The sequence below is a fragment of the Narcine bancroftii genome, chromosome 9 (assembly GCF_036971445.1).
Source record: "Narcine bancroftii isolate sNarBan1 chromosome 9, sNarBan1.hap1, whole genome shotgun sequence".
NCBI lineage: Eukaryota > Metazoa > Chordata > Chondrichthyes > Torpediniformes > Narcinidae > Narcine > Narcine bancroftii.
In genome coordinates, this window is record NC_091477.1 from 67818903 (window position 1) to 67837489 (window position 18587).

Sequence of the window (18587 nt, forward strand, 5' to 3'; positions counted from 1 at the left end):
ATTCCAGTTAGGAAAGGATTGTCCAATCCCCAAAATATGTCTCGTCTCTGGTCCTTGTTTTCTGGGGTCTCTCCCATGTTTCTCTCTTTAAAATGTCATCTCTCTTTCTGTACATACCTTGAGTCTGTCCTATCTCGCCACATCATCTCTCTCCCTATGTCTGTCTGTCCTGGTCATTCTTTCTCCCTGTGGGGACTGCCTCTTGGAACTCTATTTTGTTTTGTTCCTTCCTCTTGCTTTCCTGGTCATTCTTTCTTCCTCCACCCAAACACTCAGGTCACAGCTCTTATTGTTCCTATTCCATGTCTCTCACTTTCTTTCCTGCGTCTCTTTCATCTATCTAGGCCCGGTCTCCCTCCAACCTGGATTTTTCCCTCTATGGCATCCCTTTGTTCATTCTTCTATCCCCATCCCCATCTCCCCTACTGATTTGGGTCGCTCTAGCAATCTCCCTCTCCCAACCTATCCTGGGTCCCTCTCTCTCTTTCTTGTACCAAAGCTCACTCTCTCCATATCGTGGGTCCCACTCCATCCCATGTATCTCCCTCTCTGATCTTCTCCTCTAACCCAAGTCTAACACTACTCAAGGTCTGTTGATCCATTTCCCCAGTTTCCCTCTATCCCAGGACTTTCTCCTTCTATCTCAAATTTCTCTCTCCGGGGGTTCGTCACTCTGTCCTATAACTATATAACTGTTTACAGCGCGAAAACAGGCTTCAAGTCCATGCTGGTTCATTTGAACAACTCCACTAGTCCCCCCCCTCCCACTCTCCGCCCATACCCTCCAACCCCTTCATATCCATGTACACATCCAACCTTCTCAAATGACAGAAGGGATGATGCTGCAATTATCTCCTCTGGAAGTTAATTCCATTCTGCCTCCACTCTGAGTGAAGAAGCATCCTCTAACATTTCTCCTAAAGTTTTGCCCCCTAACCCTTAACTATGTGCTCTTGTTCCAACCTCCCCTGCTCTCAGGGGAACGAGTCTACTCACGTCTAGTCTATCTATTCCCTTCATAATTTTAAATACCTCTATCAAATCCCCTCTCAATCGTCTCCTGCATCACTCTATCTCATCTCCTCTCTCACTGTCCCTAAGCTCCTTATCGATTTATCTTTCTCACCATCGTTCTCTCCTGGGTCTCCTTATCACTCAGTATTTTCTCTCCCAGGTCTTTTTTCTATCTATCCCTCTTGATCCTGGGTCTATATCCCAGGTTTCTACCCCCCTCCTTCACACACACGCGCGTGCATACACACACACACACACACACACACACACACACACACACACACACACACATCTAAGGTCTCTCAATTTCGATTCTATTCTGTGCTTTTCTCTATCCACTGCCTTTCTTCTCCACCCCCACCACACCTTCCCCCCCACCACCCCTCCCATTTTGTGTCTCTCGCTTTTCCTAGATCTTTCTCTCTCTAAAGTCACTGGTACAACTTTCATTTTGAATGGAATACAGTTATCAGTTTGATCCATTCTGTAAGAGACAAGCGAAGCTGAACTGATAGAGGCGGATGAAACACAGGCAAGATGGGATATCGGAGCCTCTGCTGGCAGGACCTTGCCTTGCGGCCCCAACCAGATGACAGCGTCCCTTTCCGTATAAGTATCACGAGATTTAGTGGGACCACAGTGTCTTTGCCCACGCAGTAGAGGGTATCCGTCAGTCATTCCCTCAACTTGCCACCATTCCTGATTCACTTAGGCCTGCGTGAGCCAAATGGAAAGTTGAGGAGCAGACAATATTCCGACTTAAACTCTAAAACTTGTGTTGGGAGAAGAACGTCCTCTCAAATCTACAATCGCAATGCCCTCATTCATGGAGAAGTTGATCCTTTTCTTACAGAGGTGCCGGGCTCTGGCGGCACTGGAAGTAAGAAGATGTGCAGGAATTTTGCCACAAAAGCACAAGAAGAATTCCCTTGATTTCCATGAAAAAGTGTTTTGGATAGGGCCCTGTTGCTCTGGCATTATCCCATTTGTTTTAGATAGGCTTATGCCTCCCCAAAAATGGAGCTGAAAAGGGTCCTGTGAGCATGTAATATTCATGTCAACACTAATCCCTTCTAAGCCACAAGGCTCATTTGGCAAGATTCATGGGCGGGTGGGCAAGATTCCCTTAATGGCAGCACGCTCAGAAAATTGGTCACATAAATTCTGCCATTAGCCTCTTACTTAACCGTAAGGAACTGCTAATTCCACTTCATTGCAATCCTGCAGCCCTGATTATGTCATTTTGAAAGTGTTGCTTCACAGCTAAATAAATACATCATTATTTACTGCACTGCTCTCACAGTAATCCCGCAATTCTCACATTCCTGCAGTTAACTTCTGCAATGCCAATTTGTTTCTCTTTGGCTCCTATTTTTATTTTATTTTTCCTTTCATATTCGCATTAAATTTGACTGCTTCTGTGTCCTTGAGACAAATATGATGTCTGTCCTCAAGGCTTCCAGTCTAAAGTTGGGCCTGCTCCAGGGTCATTCCCAACACTCTGTTAAAACCCCAGCAAGACTCAAATTCCCTTCCTATTTGCCAATATCCATGGTCCAGCTTTTTATTTTGCCATTACCATAGATTTCGATGGATTGGGAACTGGCAAGAAAGAAAGAGTTTGGGAATGATGGGATTAATGATCCAGGGATTAAGTGAGAGGATGTGGATGCTGCATGACTTTGACCATGCTGGTATTCCAAATTCACTGGTGACATTCCCTCCTTTGCCTCTCTGTTATTCTTTGTCCGAGGGCACAGATATTAAGACTTTGACAGCACAGCCCCCACTTGGACCCTTGACCACTTGGAGAGCGTGGAAAGTGACTGAAGCTTCTTATTTAGCTCACCTTTTGCCCAAGAGGGCTTTGGAGCCAATATACTGATGGAAATTCACTCGTCAGCAGAGTGTTAACTAAAGCAAAAACATTAGGCTCCAAATACGACGTAATCATTACAGACAGAACTATTGCCCACACACCGTCCTGGTAAAATCAAGATTCTTATTGTATACATGTCAAGATCAAACCAGGGGGATATTTTTTTAATTGTACTCACATTAAATTTGAATTGGTGCTCGATCTATTGTTAGATCTGATGTATTTAAGATGTTCAAGGGGAAACCATGAACCTGATTATTTCTTCTCTTCAAATCTCAGACAATTGGGCTTGATTGGGCTTCAGCACCTTCAGTGAGGAGACCACTTGGATCAGAGGGTCAGCACTGCAGGAAGCAATACTGGGAGCTTGGGCATTTGTGCCTCCTCACAGACCTAATTTTGACAGTGCATCAACTGGCCATTTGGTCAGCGGTTGCTACTTTGATCTTTTCAATTCAGTTAATTTTTCTGGTCATTGCCCCATGCCTCAAATTTTCTGTTCCCAAATACCAATCGTTAAAGGTCTTGTTTCAATTCTCTGACCGCATGGTTTGGACAGATTTTGCTTTTAATTGGTTCCAGCGATCACATGTGAAACAGCACGAGTAGGAGTTGCCTGACTTTCTCCTCCAACAATAATGCCCCTCAAGAGGGTCAACTCTTCACCGTGGGACTTGATTCACATTGAAGCCAGACCAGGTGAGGGTGGGAGATATCACCCTGGGTTAGAATTTCCCGTTGATTTCCCTACAATGGCTCCACTTTAAAGAGTAGTTTAATATTTACCAAGAGTACATCCTGAGGTGAACAATGCAACAGAAAATCTTTCTTAATTTTAGCAGGTATATTTACAGGATTGTGGGGATGAAACAATTATGGCTTGTGAACCTAGGGAGACACAAGTGTTGTGGTTTGTCAAACCTGTTAGGTTAAAAAAAAATAGACATTGCAAGGTATGAGCAATAAGAAAGTTCATTGCATCGTGCTGAGTTTTATTGTAGTTCTTGTACAAGTTGCTCTTCCAAGGATTTTTTTTATATAGCCTAATAGATCTCCAGTGGAACTGTTCAGTAAAGTTTTGTTCTGCTTCATTTGTGTGGGTTAATTGAGTAAGACTGCTGGATTTGTTTAACTTGTGTGGCACTATGTAGTCCAGTGGTTTAAACTGATGTAGGGCATTCCCATGGCCCAGCAGCTCAATAGCTTGTGTGTTTCCCCCTCTCCCCCCCCCCCCCCACCCGCCCCCAGGATCCGTACAAGTAGCTGTAACCTTAAATACTGTTCTCAGAGAACTACACAGTTGTCATTAGAACAAAGAGCTTGAGGAAACTATTTAGTGACAAACACAGGTCAAGAGTTGAGGGAATCTGTACATAATGACTAATATTGTACATTACACGTGTATTCTGTTACTTGTTGCTATATATTATCCCGCCAACATGTATTATTTGCATGTATTAACAAAAGAACTAAGGCAACACTATGGATTAGCTCTACACTGGTGGCTAATTAGAAACTCCAAGTAGATTTATGTAAGCTTTGATCCCAAGGATTTAGCAAAGCAGTACTCAGGGAACATTGCCCAAAGCAAGCAATTGAGGACAACCCACTAATCCGTGCCAGCTCATGATATGTCTCTACCTTCCTGCCAAATGAGCTGTCAAGGAGGAATGCAACGAAGTCAGCTACGTTTAATATTCTGTGATTTACATCCACGTTCCCTTTGATACTTCATCAGCACCAGAAAACTTTCAGAGGAAACCCCATGGTTTTTTTTGGTGAAATTGAAAGCGCTGAAGTGTTTGGACACTAACGTTAGCTAAAAAAAAGATCTCATTAACCTTGTGATAACAGAGGTGTAAGGAAAGAAACCTTGAGTACCTGGGGGCACAATTCCATTTTATGCCAAGAAATAGGATCATCTTATCATGCTGAATTAACATCCATTAGTCTCCGTGGCAAGCAATTGTGAATCAGCCACAAAGATGTCTGACATGACACTGGATGCCAAAATGCGACCTGAGCAGTTTATGGTGGGATCGTGACGGTGTGAGCAGCGGAAGAAACACAGCCCACACATTGAGGGTCGTTAACGACTGTTTTTATTCATATTCAGCACGGCCCTTTAAGGGCAGCATGAGCTCAGTCACCTGGTACATTGTGACATCATCATCGCTGCCCAGGGTGTGGGCTGGAAGGGAGGCTGGAGTCAGAGAGAAACCTATGACAACGCCATTTCCCCAAGTCACATGGCAATACAAGTGGAGCTGGTTCGCCATGAGGATGTGCGGTGCCACACAAACCCCCCCCCACCAAGAACCGTCTACGCATCCTGTCGCTTTGGCGGCCGGCCCCGGCACTTGGGCATGGCCGTCTGCACCGGCTGTGATAAGTCCAGATGGACTGCCTTCCGGCGGTCCACCGTAAAAAGTTCCTCTCTCCCCCCAATGTCCAGAGTGAAGGTTCCGCCGGACCAGTGCAAGACTTTGTGTGGCCTCTCGTACAGTCGCTGTAGTGGTGCATCTTGTGGTCCCCTCCACACGTAAACAAACTGGGCCGAGTCGAGCTCTTTGGGGAGATGAAACGGCCAAGTGCCGTGGCATTCTGGGGGTGGGGGAACTAGGGAGGCCAGTCACCTGCGTAGGTCCACCAGCAGGTTTTTTTCAGTGGCCATGATGTCAGGATCTGAGCCGAAAAACTCACCCAGCAGGGAAAGTGGTGTGCCATAGACCATCTCTGCTGCTGAAGCCTGCAGGTTCTCCTTGGGTGCCATCCTAATCCCAAGGAGGACCCAGGGTAGTTCGTTTGCCCAGTCTGGTCCAGAGAACCTGGCCATAAACGATGCCTTCAGGTGCCTGTGGAACCTCTCCACCAACCCGTTGGACTGTGGGTGGTATGCTGTAGTGTGGTGGAGCTTGACCCCCAGGAGCTTCACCATCTGAGTTCACAGGGGAGAGTGAACTGCGACCCTTTGTCGCTAATGATGTGCAAAACGGGCGATCCATTGGCTGACCAGAGACCTGGCACACGTCTCTGCGGAGGCCTCCTTAATCAGGATGGCCTCCGGTCACCTTGTGGCTCGATCCACCACTGTGAGGAGGTAACAAGCCTCCTTGGACACCGGCAGGGGCCCGACGACATCAATGTGGATGTGTTGGAATCTGCGAACTGCCAAGTCAAAGTTCTGGATAGGGGCTCACGTGTGTCGCTGGACCTTGGTGATCTGGCACCTGGTACAGTTCCTGGCGAGTTCCGCCACCTCCTTCTTCAGCCCATCCCACACAAACTGCTCTGCGACCATCCATACGGTTGTCTTTACTGTTGGGTGAGCGAGGTCATGGATCAGTGTGGCAGGACCACCGGGCGCGGCGTGCCTGTTGAGATGTCACTGAGCAATGTGTTCAGGCTGCTGGGCACTTGGACATCCTTGAGTTTGAGGCCCGAGATGGCACAAGGCCTGCGTCTGCACATCGTTCCTCTGTGCCAGTTGCTCGTAGCTAGAGGATGGTGGATGATGTCGCCTAACCTCCAGAGCACTCATGACATGATAGAACATCATGGCGTCTGAGGGGATGTTGTGTAGTTGAAATTGTGCTTCCACCTGCCCGAACCACATTCTGGGTTGATGGGTCCAAAAGGGGGACAGCATTAACCTCTGCTGAATTCATGGTGTTTTGAGTCCAGAAAAACGTCTGGGCTCATCAGGGTCACCACTGTGACGGTGTGAGCAGTGGAAGAAACACAGCCCACACGTTGAGGGTCATTAACGACTGTTTTTATTCATATTCAGCACGGCCTTATAAGGGCAACATGAGCTCAGTCACCTGGTACATTGTGACGTCATCATCGATGCCCAGGGTGCGGGCTGGAAGGGAGGTTGGAGTCAGAGAGAAGTCTATGATGACGCCATTTCCCCATGGCTGCCCCGCCATGTGGCAATACAAGCAGGGCCGGTTCGCCATGAGGATGTGGGCCGCCACAGGATCATCCTTACTTCTGCATGAACGATTACAGAACATCACTGGAAGCCACACAAGGCACATTTGACAATCACGGAGAAACAAATGGCTGAAGAGAAAATAAAGAGAGCTCTCTAACTCATTCAGAGGCATCTAAATACCTTCGTCAATAACATTTACTCCAGGAGGGAGGGTATGGATGTGGGTGGGGTGGAGGGAGGCAGCAAGGTTGGAGACTCACAAGACTGGCAGGCAATAGTTACACTTAATCCTCCAGGAATATTAACCTGCCCACAAATGGGTCAATTTGGAATGAATTCCCAAACATGTCAGTCTGAGCTCCCATCCAACTCAAATACTCAAACCATCTTAGCTATGGCTGATATAATCTTAGTCTTGTATCACCTTTTTGCACTCTCTCCACATCCTTTCACTCCGGGCAGTATGACTACCAGGCAGTTTCCACCTTTTATTCAGGTCAGTGTAGTGGTGAGCACCATGCAATTAGAGTGCCAGTGACCCTGGTTCAAATCCACTACTACTTGCAATGATTTTGTATGTTCTCCCTGTGTCTGTGTGGGTTTCCTCCCAATGCTCCAGTTTCAGACCACATTCCAAACAGATATGAGATTAGGAGGTTAATTGGTCAGATGGGTGTATTTGGGTGGCATGGGATCATGGCCCAGAAAGGCCTGTTACCATGCTGTATGTCTAAATTAAAAACTGTCCCTCTACTGATCTAGACACAGAATTCCAAAACTCCATGATATGAGAGAAGAAATTGCTTCCAATTGTGCAGACTTGAAAAAACATACCCTGACTTTCATACACAAGTCATAAGGCCCTTTCCGGTGGCCTGAACACCCACTTGTAAAGCCGTATAATCAACCCCCCCCCCCCCCACGCGTGGCTAAAGCCATACTCACCTGAATGCGGCAGAAGTGTCTCCGAGGTGCCGACGCCAACCCTTCTCCAGGAGGGATCATCGGCAGAGCGCTGTGTTCCAACAATGCACCTGAATATGCAGCCGCTGTAAGTGGCTGCCTGGGGGCGGGCTGACTGGCCCCTGCCCTGCTGCTTTCAGCCCCCCCTGTGCTACCTGAAGTCCCCCACCCCACTGGGGAGGGGAGGTCGGTGGGGGCCATCGGAGCAGGGGCGGCTGTCAGGGCAGGGGTGGCCAGCGGGGGACTTCGGGGGGTGGCTGGTGGAGGCTGTCACAGCCTGGCTGGCCACTCCTGCACCCGGGCTACTCTCTGTGGCTCAAAACGTGGCCTAGCAATGGCGGTCTTCCCTACTCATAATCCCCCACACAGCTGGAACTGTTGTGGGAAACACAGTGCGGTTCCTCCTGTGTGGGGATTATGTGTAGGGAAGATGACTGCATATTTATTGCTATATATTGCTATGCCGCATATTTATGACGGCTGACACTGCGGCACCAGTCGCCCTGCCTCCATCAGATCTGGAGGGCGCTACGAGACACTTCTGGATGTGAATAGGCCCTTTCAGATGGGCCAGGCAATGCTGCAGCAGCCTTTTAGGGCTGTCACCTGAAAGGTATATTCGCAGTTTTAAATCCACTCCTGTCGCCAGCCTCAAGGCAGAGGGTCCACCTGAAAGGGCCTAGGATCACCAATAACAAGGGTCCCAGCAGTGATCCCTGCAATATACCACAGATCATAGACATCTGGTTAAAAAAACATTCCTCCACCACAACCCCAAGGCCATTTTGGATCGCCAAGGCCATTTTGGATCCAGTTAGACAGCTCACCTTGCATTCATTGAGGAGTTATCTTCTGCAACAGTTTTATGGATCCTTGTCAAATGCTTCACTGAAGTCCAGAAAGATGATGTCCACTGCCCTGCCTTCATTGATATTCTTAGTTACCATCTCAAAAAATTTCAATCTAAAGTGTGACAGGATTTTCCTCACATAACACAACACTGACTATCCCTGATCGCCCTTCTAAAGGTGTACAGGTCATATCATAGGATTTTCTCCAATAATTCCCTTTCAAATAACAGAAGAGTCACCAGTATGTAATTAAGTCGACTGATGTTGTGGCAACCTATATATAGCTACCCAGCTCCCTACCTCATAATCCTCCATTTTTCATTCGTCCATGTGCCTGTCTTTAATGTCCCTATTGTTCCAGTCTCCACAACCCTGGCAATGCATTCCAGGCACCCGCAACTCTCTGTGTAAAAACACACCCCTGATGATTCCCCTAAACCTTCTTTACTTTGTACAAATGTCTTCTAGTGTTTGCTACTTCTGCCCTTGGAAAAAGGTGCTGGCTGTCTACCTTATCTATGCTTCCTATAATCTTGTAGACTTCTATTAAACCACCTCCCATTCTTCTTCACTCCAAAGAGAAAAGCCTTAGTTCTACTAACCTTGCCTCAAAAACAAATTTTGCAATCCAGGCAACATCCTGGTAAATCTTCTCTGCACCCTCTCCATAACTTCCACATCCTTCCTATGATGAGATGACAGAAATGAAATGATACTCTAAATATGGTCTCACTGGAGATTTATCAAGCTGCAACATTACCTCTCGACTCCTGAACAGGATAAATGAAGCCCAGCATATCATAGGCTTTCCTAACTGAGCGGCAACCTACAGGGAAGGTTTGGACTCCAGGGTTTCTCTGTTCTTCCACCCTGTTAAGTATCTGACCATTAAGTCAACATTCAGGTTTGACTTTCCTTTCTTATTAAAATATTTTTATTGAGTTATTGAGTTTTAAATGCTACAATTATAATAATTAAACAATTAAATCATATCTCATATTATGTCCAAAATCAATATTGAATAAAAAATTATACAAATAATACATGTAAAATCCTCTTCTAGAAAATATATTATTCATCTCTAATGAGATCATGTTTTTCATCTCTAATGAGATCATGTTGTTCTGTGATATGATCTGTGATCTGTAATTAAAACCCCTTTATTTATTTGTCTTAGTAAGTAAAAGGGAAAAAAAGAAATTCTCCCTCTAAACAAGGTTATCTGTATATACTGTAAATATGAATTGAATAACGGCCCCCAGACACCAAGCAGGGAATCCCCAGAGCATCCATACCACTTAAATGCTCAGATTATAATAATCCACAAATGGGCTCCTCGTCTTATTAAATTCACACTTTGCATCTAATTTAATAAGATGTGATATCATGTAACTATTGAATGTGAATCAATGAAGCTTCAAAAATGTTACACTGACCACATAATTGATCCATATCAGGATAAAAAATGAGATCATTTAACTTTAGACATAAGCATTCTGTGCACCACCTTAAAATGCAACAAATAATGTTGTGCACATAATGAAGACTCATTGATCAAATTGTGCCCCAATTTTTGACTGAGAATGCTCTATTCAAATTGCATTCCAAATCATTCTTAATCTTGGCCATTGAAGCAATTTTTAACTCCATTTTAAATCCATAAATATTTGATATTAATCCTCAATCGGAAAATTACAAAACAAAAAAATGCATCAAGAATATTCACTTCACAAATTCAAGGAAAATCTGAAAGTCTGGACTGAATAAAATGCCTAATTTTTAAATATCTAAAAAAAAATGTCTATTAGAAAGATTAAATGTTCCTGTTAGCTGTTTAAAAAAAGCAAAATTATCTCAAATAAAAAGATCTTTAAAACTTTTAATACCAAATCTACACCATTCCTTAAATCCTGAATCTAACAAAGAGGGTTGGAAAACATGATTCATTGCAATTGGAATGGCAAGAAAGAATATGATAACCAAAATACATCCATACAAAGTGTGTCCATACATCAATTATTCCTCGTTTTTGGGTTCTTAGTCAATTTAGATAATTAAAAAAGGTAGAAATAAACCAAAAAGAGCCAACATTGATGTATTTTTAGAAAAATTCAATTCCATTTCTACCAAAATGTAACAATAAGAGTAAATTATATATATGGGCCACCCAATAATAGAATGTAAGGTTTGCTAGTGATCATCCCCCATTCCTTTTAGTCCTTTGGATAGGAGCCTTATTTATCCAAGGATGTTTTCCTTGCCATATATACAATGAGATAATCAAATCCAGTGAATCCAAGAGGATTTAAGAATAAAAATTGGTAAATATTGAAAATTATACAAAAATTTAGGTAAAATATTCATTTTAACCAAATTGAGGCATCCAATCATTGTAATAGATAAAGGTGACAATACCAATAACAATACTTAGATATGATTAAGTCATACCAAAAAAGTCTTTCAATAATTTTTTGTAAATCCTAGCAATTATAATCCCCAAAATCTGAATTAGTCTTTCATTATCTTGAAAATGACCCCTTTATGGGCAATATGTCATTTTTATGCAAATTTAATTTATAGCCCAAGAACTGGCTAAATTGAGCAAATAAAGTTAATATATTTGGTACAGAAACCTCAAGATTTGAAATAAAGAGTAAAAGGTCATCTGCATATTAGAGAAACTTTATGCTCTACTCCAATCCACTTTATCCCTGTAAAATCTCTATTCTCATGAAGGTTCCAGAACCAAGTTGAAAACCAAAGACCATCCTTGCCGAGTTCCTCTATAAAGGTTAAAAGACTTAGATTGTTGTGTATTTGTGCAAATTGAGGCCATAGGATTTAGGTATAATAGTTTAATGAAATCTGGACAGGAATGAACTTTTCTCAAAGTAACATGAAAATATTCCCATTCCACCTGATCAAACAACTTCTCAGTACCTAACGAAAGGACACATTCAGTCACTGGAGTGGAAGGTAAATACAAAATATTCAATAATGGATGCATGTTATAATAAGACTAGCAATTTTTAATAAGACCAGTTTGGTCAGCATTCAATAATTAAAGATGATATATTCTCTAATCTATGGGCAAGAATTTTAGATAGAATCTTCATATCTACATTAAGTAATGAAATTGGTCTGTCAGATGCACATTCTGGTGGGTCCTTTCCTTTCTTCAAAATAAGAGATATACTAGCCTCATTGAATGAAGATGGAAAGTTCCCTTCTTTAAATGAATCATCTATCACAGAACTTAAATGTGGAGGAAGCCAGTTAGAAAAAGATTTGTAAAATTGTAAAAGGCTTGACCTTCCAAAATGTATCACCTTACACTTATCTGGATTGAACTCCAGCTGCCACTTTTCTGCCCAACTCAATATCCTGTCTATATCCTGTTGTAACCTACTAAACCTTCAACACTCTCTGCCACACTTCCAACCTTCATATTATTGCAAACTTACTGACCCATCCCTCTACTTCTTTGTCCAGGTCATTTATAAAAATCACAAAGAGCAAATGTCCCAGTAAAGATCTATGCGGAACTCCACTAGTGACTGACCTCCAGGCAGAATATTTCCAATCTAGTACATGACATTTAATATCTTCTCCTTCATACTGACCTGTGCCAGATTTTCCATTTATAATTAACTCATTCTGAAACTATGCCTTCCAGTTCTAGATACTCACACCAGGGAGACATCTGTCAGCACATTCTGAACAGTTTCATTAAGATCACATCTCATTATTCCAATGAGTTTGGCCCAACTTGTTTAACCTCTTTATACACAGTCAAACTCCGATTATCTGAAATTTAATTCTCCAAAATTATCTCATTTATCTGAAATTTTTTTTAAATTTCAGATAAATGGGGATATCCAAAAAAATCAGAAATCCTCATTTATCCAAAATTTTTTCTGAGACAAAGTGACTGATGACCCTGAGGTCAACTGGACGGAAGCGGGGGACCTCTGGCGGCAGCAGGGACCTTGTGCTGCCAGGTGGAAGTGGGGATGTCGGGCTGCCACGTGGAAGCAGGGTCATCGGGCTGCTGGATGGAAGTGGGGGACCTCGGGCTGCCAGGTGGAAGCATGGATGTCGGGCTGCCAGGTAGCAGTGAGAGCCTCATGCTCCCAGCAAGAGCGGGGCCTCAGTAGGGAGGTGTCAGTGATTAGTGACGGCCAACTCTGAAAAAAATGTTTATCCAACCCAGGTCCGGTCCCGACCATTTTGGAATTGTACTGTATTTTAATTCCTGTGTTACAGCAATTAACTCAGCAAACCGTCACTGCATACCTTTGCTTGAATATAGAGTACAAAAGTAGACACAATACGCTAGGTGCAGTTTCACCAACACCCTGCAAAGTTGCATCACAACTTCTCTATTTTTGTACTCCGCGAATAAGGCTAACCCTTCCTAATTATTTGCTGTACCGGCCTGCTAAGTTTTTGTGCTTTTGAGACCTCAGTTCTCTTAGGACGGTGAAATTTTGTCATCTTATTCAATTTAACTAACAACTTGCTTTCTGTTTGTTTCCCTAAAGTGTGCAACTTCATGTCTTCCTGCATCAGACTCCATCTGTTATGTTTTACATATTCTTTAATATTGTCAGCAAGCTAAATATAACCCAATTATCCTGACTCTCTGTTTTCTTCAATGACCGAACTCCTATCCCCTCCCATAGAGCACTACAGCACAGTTAGAGTGACGCTGTTACAGTGCCAGTGATGGGGACAGAGGTTAGAATCCCGTGCTGTCTGTAAGGAGTTGGTATGTTCTCCCTGTGTCTGTGTAGATTTTCTCCGTGGGCTCCAGTTTCCACCCACTGTTCAAAGCTAGGTTAATTGGGTGTAATGGGGTGGCACGGACTCATGGGGCAAAATGGCCCGTTACTGTGGTGTATGTCAAAATTTAAATTTAAAGAATAAGCCCTTCAGCCTATCTAGTCCATTCTATTTATTCCACCTAGTCCTACCAACCTGTACCCAGACTGAAGCCCTCCATTCCCCTCCCTTTCATCTATCCAATCTTGTAAATGTCAAAATCGAAACCGCATCTACCTCCTCCAATGGTAGCCCATTCTGCTCTCTCAATCACTCTGAGTGAAATCTCCTCCTCCTGTCTCCTCATAGCGTGCAGTTGCTGAATTCTCACGAGTGAAACACATTTTTTTCTGCATGACCCAGTCAAGTCAATCTCCACATAGCAGAGCAGGTAGCAGGAATGGAAACATTGTGTAAAAGTGCAGGATATAATGTTAAAGATAGGCATGCAGTTAAACAGTGCAAGGCATCATCTTGTACTAGTAGAAGGTTTGTCAGCTCGATCACCTCTAGATTTGACGTAGATGTTAGAGTGGTCTGGGTGATGACAGATTGTTGGACTGTTCTTGGTCATCTGAAGGATCACCTGGTGATGGCATTCACCACGAAAGTACCAACACTTTCCACAAAAGGCAGAAAGATCTGGAAGAAACCATCCAAGAATGCTCCTTCATGCATGTTCAGTAGCCTGAAGTTGGATTGCCAAAGTTGTCATGGATCCTCAGGGACACCTATGAGGGCTTAAAGGCACAGGGTGCAGCCTTCCAGCAACCAGGCTGGAGAGATTACTACAATGTGGTAAGGTATTGAACCCCATGCCCAACACCATCAAATGAGAGAGATTCAAATGTGAAATTTCACAGATACCGTTTTTAATTGATTTGACATTAGCCTATTACAGACAATTCTCAGAAGTATGGGAATATTTTTTCAGAGCAAATAATGTTCTTCTTTGCACTGAAATGCATCCCTCTGTGAGGCAGACCCAGAGGTTCCCATCGGGTAATGTGCACATACAAAATGGACAAAGTAGTTTCCAAAGGAAGGAACTGGACAGCTAGGTATTGCTATAAAGCTGGATTTCTCGAATACATCGAAGAGTGGAAACCTGCTCCAAGTCCTGTTGGGTGCATTGAACTTTTTAATGATGCTTGTCCAAGATTGAAAGTTAGTGCCAGGATAGGCAGATACTGTATTTTAATAGTAGAATTCTGACAGACACCAACTTTGTAAAAAATGATCATAGTCTGCTGGGGATCAACTGTAACAAGGACCCTTGCAACTTTTTGCACAAAGTCTGAGTGAATCTGCATTCTGCAAAGAGGTGGGCGACTGTCTCCACTCCACCACAATCATCTCAGAGACAATGTGCTTTGTGGGTGACGTTCCAGTTGGACAGGAAGGAAGGCTCATTTCACTGCCAGCCAGGCCAAGTCCTGGTGTTTGTTTGTGAGAACTGGTGATGAGGCATTCTGTTGGATGACCTGGATGGCCTGCTCCAGGCACCACCTCACAGTGTCGATCGAGTACTCTTCTCCAAGTGTCAGCAGATTGTTCCGTGCTGATCGCTGCCAGATGGCCATGTGGTGAAAGGTGTTTGTCTAGAAAAGAAATTCCATGAAGGATAGGTTGTGTAGCAAAGTCCAGTTGACTGAGACATCGTGTGGCAATGGGGCCAGGGCCATACTTCACAACTCCTAGGACAGGTTGAACATCAGCACATAGTGGCACTTGGTGCCCTCGTACTTTGGTTCCATACACAGCCTGATACCAAAGAGCATTGCCTCTCTTCTTTTGGTTTACCCTGGCACCTGTCCAAAATGCCTGCAAATGCTGATCAATCTGCGGACCAGTCACGTGCCTGAAGAGGATGGTGACGTTGTCCATGTACGGAGTGGTTTTATGCTCCATTGCTCCATATCAAAATTTATTGTCACGAACAAGTCACAAAATTTGTTGCTTTTGCAGCAGAGCCAGAGGGCAAACGTTAATGTAAACCACCTTCCAAAAATCAATAAAAATAGTGCCCGAAAAGTCAAAGTAAGGCAGGATCTTCAGTTCGTTGATCATTCAGGAATCTGATGGCAGCAAGGACGAAGCTGACCCTGGGCCACTGAAGCTCCTGTACCTAGGCTCAGTACTCTAAGTGAACTTGGACTGCTTGGTTATTTACCAAAATTCAGCTGGGATTTTGGTGGGCTGTATGCCCCCAGTCCCACTCTGGTCAATTGTATTTTCGAGTGTGTGAGGTGATGTGATGTCACTGGTCAGTCTCGATGGTTCCATGTGCCACTGGACCGGAGGGGTCGGCTCAAGGACAATATCCAGGTCGGTTTATTGACAGCCAGCCAGGTGGAGTCAGCCTCCCAGGTGGTCTTCCTGCAGGTACAAAGGTCGCCCCCTGCAGTAGGCTGTGGTAGTATCACCACACATAGTAAGCATTAAATCCAAGGCCCACCAATCTTTCTTTTCCAATATTTTTATTGGATTTTACATAAATAGAAGCCATTAATCAAAATAATAAATAAAAAGGAATATACACTAAAAAAGTTTTGTAAGAAAAATAAAACTCAATAACATAACAGTTAAACAGAAATAAAGTAGCAAGCACTTAAACAGTTATAACGTATACAGCTAATTGAAAAAGATTTTTAAAAATATATTAAAATGTACAACAAATTCAGCCCCCTTTCCTTCTGAAGTTAACTGGAAATCTGTCGTCCAAAGAGAGTTTTCCAATCACTATCCCTGTGGGGAGGGGGCCTCTTATTTTAATCACCAAGTGAAACAGGAGTGTGCCTTTCTTTTATATTTCACTCATACGCCACTCATAATTGTTCCTGCTGGCTATTCTTTTTCAACAATGCTGTTCTTTAAAAGCTTTCTGTTGTCCCCTCTTGAGACTCATTTCTGTGGAGCAAGCCTGCAGCTTATTCTTGTGGACTACTTGCCAAGTTTGTGAGGTAATGTGTTGAAAACAAGTGTATGCCCTGCAGCTTACATGGCATTAAATGTCTCCATCCTGAATCACTTTCAATTACACCCTGCCATTTGAATTACGTTGGGCAGCGACAATAGAATTCAGAGCATTACAGGCCAGTGCAGTAGCTTCAGCCATCGATGGCGCGCTGACCTACATAAACCTACTCCACAATCTCTGAACAAGCAGAAGCCTAACAGCCTGAATATGCCTGAGATTGTCTGATCTCAGAAGCTAAGCAGGCCGGGACTTGGTGGGGAGGCCGCTGAGGGACTCCAGGTGCTGTAGGTTTCTGTGAGGGGCGCTAGACAACGTGATGACTCTCTGACAGCCTTATGGTAGACAATATTGGAACCTTTATCTTGCATCCATGTGCCTGTCTAAGAGTCTTTTTCAATGTCCCTACTATACCAGTCTCCACCACCACTCTTGGCCAGGCACCAACTACTCTCTGAGTAGATAAATGTACCCCTGCATCTCCCCTAAATTTTCCTCCCCTCACCTTGTACGGATGTCCTCTGGAATTTGCTATTGCATCCTTGGATAAAAAGTGCTACCACCCTGTCACTCTCTTGTCAATCCCTATTGTCACCTTTCCTACTTTTTGCTCCATGAGACACATTCACCAACTCGGGCAACATCCTCATAAATCTCATGTTATCTTTCCCACTGACACCAGGGAAGGTTGAGTTGTAGATGTCTAGTCAGCCAGTAGAACCAGACAAGTGATCTTGGTCAGAATTTCTGTGGTTTGATAGACCTACATCAAGAGCTGTAAGGTTCGTTGAGTAGAACTCGATTGTAAATTGGGTGGAATGGACTCATGGGCTGAAATGGCCTGTTACTGTCCTATACATTAAAATTTAAAAAATACCATGGTTTCTGTCCAGATTAGAACTTTGACTGAGCCTTGTACCAGTCAGCTGTCTTACACATTGGATGAATGTGTGACAACTTCCTTCCCCATGAACTTTTTTGCCCAGAGAAATTAGGATGTTTGTAAGAAGGTTGCAACTTAAAATAGGCATCCGATAGCAACTGTGGGAGTCTTACCTTGTTATGTGGAGGATTACATGTGTCACATGATCCTACTGGGGGATACCTAGTGGGAAGTCGCCTTACTTGCCAATCAAAGTCAAGCTCTGCCCACAAATTAGCCCACATCTGAACAGTGGCCCCTTTGATCATCTAACCCAGCTGATTGCACTATAGAGCCCACCATGTGTAGACCATCAGCCTCTTCTTCCCCTGGGATGAGCCCCCAGCTCCACGCCAGGTTGCAAACAGTAGGCAACGGTGGAGAATCATTGGCAAGGTGCACATTGACAAAGGGTGGGGAGCGGTAGTGGGGTAGAAATCACTGTCATTGTAAAGCCAAGTTTAGTTCGTAAAAAGCTATGCCCGCAGTGCATTAAGGGTGGCAGGTATTGCATTGTATTCCTTGACTATAAAGCTATTTCTCTGCAGCTGGTTATGAATATCGTGTAGCTGATCTGCCCAATCTGATTTTGTTATGTGATCTTTGCAAGTAAGAGTTTGTGTGTGTGTGTGTGTGTGTGTGTGTGTGTGTGTGTGTGTGTGTGTGTGTGTGTGTGTGTGTGTGTATGCACACATGCATGTTTTATCTCTGTTGCAACTTCCCCGTGTGTGTGAATAAAGATCCCTGCTTAATCAGCCTGTGTTCAGACTCGCTGCTCTTCGGACCTGTCAAATTTGGTTTCTCTCACATAACAGATTTGAAATTGACTTTACAGGAGAGACGCTCCATCTGCCAAGTTCTTGATCAGCATGGAACTGTTCCCCAAATTCCCCCCTAACTCCCCACAGTAAACTCCATCAACCATTCACCTGATCTGATGGCAAAACACCAGGTACCCAATCCAAGCCCTCACCACCAACACTGCTTACCATTGCATGCCAGCCACCCATTGACCACTCCCTGGCCAATGACTGCTTCTCTCAGCCAAACAACTGCTGATCAATGACCTCAGACCTGTGACTCACCAATCATCTCTGCCTCCACCAGCCCCAGTTTGCCTTCTGCAATTTGCCAGCATCCTACGGTCATTCCTCCACCTCATACCTGAATCCTCTCTCTGTTAGGACTGACAGAAGCCCACATTTGCAGGTTTCATC

The 18587-nt window shown here is 44.0% G+C and overlaps 1 protein-coding gene and 1 long non-coding RNA gene across 4 annotated transcripts in view; both read left to right on the top strand.

Annotated features, from left to right (window-relative positions):
- The window catches only part of LOC138742229 (glypican-5-like), a 641419-nt gene that overhangs the window by 255491 nt on the left and 367341 nt on the right, over positions 1-18587 (top strand). The window lies entirely within an intron of this gene.
- On the top strand, positions 5083-7010 carry LOC138742231 (uncharacterized). Its single transcript, XR_011344008.1, has 2 exons — positions 5083-5178; positions 6684-7010. It is a non-coding gene; the product is annotated as an uncharacterized lncRNA (long non-coding RNA).